We start from the raw sequence: 3,675 nt of genomic DNA on the forward strand, positions 1-3,675 counted from the left end.
AAGGAGGGAGAGAGGGAGGGAAGGAAGGGAGGAAGGGAGGGATTCACCTGCATCTGTTCTCAGCCTTACACTCTCTGCCATCCCAATGACAGAAATTTCCCTCCTCCTCTGTGTATAACTGGATGTTGAATGAATGCTTTTCCCATCGTCTCAGAATTTGAGTTAAGACTCTAAAACTGAAAACAATGAGTAATAATTGCCCCAACACTCTATAAAATCTAAGATAGCAGAATTAGTCCATAATTATCAACTCCTATCACTCATTGCAGCCAAAAAGCAGAATAGTAGAAATTTGGAACATGGATTGATGAGAGGCATTGAGGTAGAGAGTTGCCAGCCTAGTTAGAAATTATGTGACATTTTTCTCCCCTCTGTGGAGGAAGACAGAGTCCCTCTTCCCTATCTTCCCCTCCAAACTAAGCAATGGAAGCCCAAGAGAACCACAGTAGAGAATGAGGAAAAGATGGGCATCTCCCTCTCCAACTAGACATTTATTAAGCTGTACAATAGTCCTGTGCTATCATGAGTTAGAAGCCAAACCCAGGCCCGGGTAGAGAGTTATCAGGAAGTCTTGCCATATGTCCCCTAGAGTTAGACTAAGTCTTAATATAGTTTAAATCCATTTTTTTGATGTTTGATTCCTGATCATTTTTAATGCTTGCCACTGTCTCTTCCCCTTGTGGCCCACATCTGGGCAAGCTGATAAGCTCAGGTGCTTCCTCCTTTGGCACTCGTGGGAGATTCTAACCACACAAGCCTCTGCCTCCCCATACGCAGGGACCCTCACCCCCCCACCCCACCAAATTACCAGAAGAAAAACTCCAAGCCAGTCTCCCTTTCCTACTCTCTCAAGTCACCTTTAGACCAGCTTGTGAAGCCTGTCCTGCTCTCCCTAAGAAGCCTCATTATGAAAGAAATACACCTGGCCAGGGGCAGTGGCTCACATCTGTAATCCTAGCACTTTGAGAGGCCAAGGCAGGCAGATTGCTTGAGCTCAGGAGTTCAAGACCAGCCCGGGCTACATGGTGAAACCCCGTCTCTAATAAAATACAAATAATTAGCCAGGCATGGTGGCATGTTCCTGTAGTCCCAGCTACTCGGGAGGCTGAGGCAGAAGAATCACTTGAACTCAGGAGGCGGAGGTTGCAGTGAGCCAAGATCGCGCCACTGCACTCCAGCCTGGGCAACAAGAGCGAAACTCCATCTCAAAAAAGAACAAAACTGTACAATAGACCATCAGGGGCAGAGGCTGGGAGAGTCACAAAAGATCACCCAGAGAGCACCCATGTTGGAAAACAGTGTAGTTTGTGATTTGTTTTTCTAAGACCACCAGAGAGAGCACAAAAGAACCAGCGAGTAGGCAAGGCTAAAAGCAAAACTGCAAATTTATTCTTTGGTCATCTAGCTCCAGGGAAAAAGGTATGGGGGTGAAGTCTGTTGGCCTCTGGCAAAGGAGGCTGAGAGAGTCACCTGGTAGAGTTCTCAGGCAGAGTTCCTAATGCAGTCCCAACAAAGGTGGGGGCTGAGGAAGCCCGCCCCGCGTGTCTGCCAGGAGCCAGGAGCGGCTTTTCTAGGAGTGGAAGGGCAATAGGCGGGGCACGGACGTGTCGGGGAGGGGGAGGGGCTCTGCAGGTGCCACCAGGTAAATCTTGGTCTCTTCGGATTGACATCACCTGGCGCATGCCTGGTTGGTCTGCACCTTCCCGGGCGCCAGCTGCATTTTCACGCACACGGGAAAAGTTGGTGATGAAGAACCCGGAAATGCGCCATCTTGCCTCCGTTTGTCCAAACAGTTTGGCAGTCCTAGCAGAGGTCACCATGTAACCCATACCTATAACCCATATCATGGCCAGATTTTGGATGTCTGTAGTAGTGGCAGAAATGGAAAACATCCAGTGTTGGTCAAAGAAGAATTCCATTGGCTCCAGAAATTGAATTGTTTCAACCTTCCTCTATTCTATTATCCTATGTCCCAATCCTGGAAGAGCCATAAGAATTATGGAGGCAGGAGGCGGCAAAACAAAACAAAACAAAACAAAACTCGTGAATGAATAAATTAGACTCTTTCTTCACCTCCCTGAGTAGTAGAGAGGAGAGGTCTTGAATTGCATGAGAGGTCTGTGGCTTCTGCTTAGGCTTTAGAAATCTGGAGAGAGCATCCCACTCTTAGAGAAACAAAAACAATCACAACAGTAACAACAACAAAGCCAGACCATCGGAAAATTCACAACTCTTCTTGAGCCCATCAGAGAGCTGGAGACAGAACAACCTACTAACCAGAAATCTTAGGAAAGATGGGCACCTGCAAAGAGAGCTGGGGCATGAGCTCTTGCCACCTGGCGCAGTCACCACCAAACACTGACAAGGAGAAGAATTCAACCAAATGCTTTAATTGCTAAAACCTGAGTATGGGCTACTATGAATTGTGTCCCTCCACAATTCATATTTTGAAGCCCTAATTCCCAATATGATACTGTTTGGAGATGGAGCCTTTGGGAGGTAATTAGGTTTAGAAGAAGGTGTGAGGGTATCTTCATACAGGGATTAATACCCTCATAAGAAAAGACTGGGGAACTTGCTCACATTTTCTCTATCTCCCTTCCATCCTCTGTCCTTCCTTCCCTCTCTCTCCTTCTCCTTCCCTGCTTTCTCTTTCCCCCTCTCTCTCTGCCTCTCTCTCTCCCCTATAACCCTGCTCTCTCTTTCCTTATAAGGACACAAAGAGAAAGTGACCAACTACAAACAAGAAGAGGACCCCTACCAGGAACTGGATTGGCCAGCCCCTTGATCTTGGACTTCCCAGCCTCCAGAAGTATAAGAAATACATTTCTGGGCCAGGTGCGGTGGCTCATGCCTGTAATCCCAGCACTTTGGGAGTCCAAGGTGGGCAGATCACAAGGTCAGAAGTTCGAGACCACCCTGACCAACATGGTAAAACCCCATCTCTACTAAAACACAAAAATTAGCCCGCCGTGGTGGTGCACACCTGTAATCCCAGCTTACTCAGGAGGCTGAGGCAGGAGAACCACTTGAACCCAAGAGATGGAGGTTACAGTGAGCTGAGATCGCACCACTGCACTCCAGCCTGGGCGACAGAGCAAGACTCTGTCTCAAAAAAAGAAAGAAAGAAATACATTTCTGTTGTTTAAGCCAACCAGTCTATGGCCTTCTGGCTCAAGCTGACTAAGACAGCTACCCAGAGAATATAGAACCACTGGGGACCATAGACACAAGAGGAATTTGCAATCACTCAAAACCTCATCTCCATGGACCTCACTGGACCTTACCAAAAAGACTCAGGTAAGAGCAAGAATCCTGAGAAAGTGTCCCTCGTGGTATAGGCCTGGGGAAGGAGTACACAGTCACTGTGGGAAAGGCAGAAGCCTCGCTGGATGCTTCTTCCCCATCTCTCCAAAGGAATAGAAGCCTTAGGCACTATGGGAAGGCAACAAACACCATTAGCCCAAGACATTGTGAAAAGCAGCCACGCACAGTGGAGCATGCCTGTAGTCCCAGCTGCTCCAGACGCTGAGGTGGCAGGACCCCTTGAGCCCAGGAATTTGAATCCAGCCAGGGCAACATAGTGAAACCCCTCCTCCCCCAAAAGGAAGAAAGAGAAAGAGAGAAGGAAGGAGGAAAGGAAGGAAGGAAGGAAGGAAGGAAGGAAGGAAGGAA

This window comes from Rhinopithecus bieti, unplaced genomic scaffold (assembly GCF_001698545.2).
Source record: "Rhinopithecus bieti isolate Rb0 unplaced genomic scaffold, ASM169854v2 scaffold_52849, whole genome shotgun sequence".
Lineage (NCBI taxonomy): Eukaryota > Metazoa > Chordata > Mammalia > Primates > Cercopithecidae > Rhinopithecus > Rhinopithecus bieti.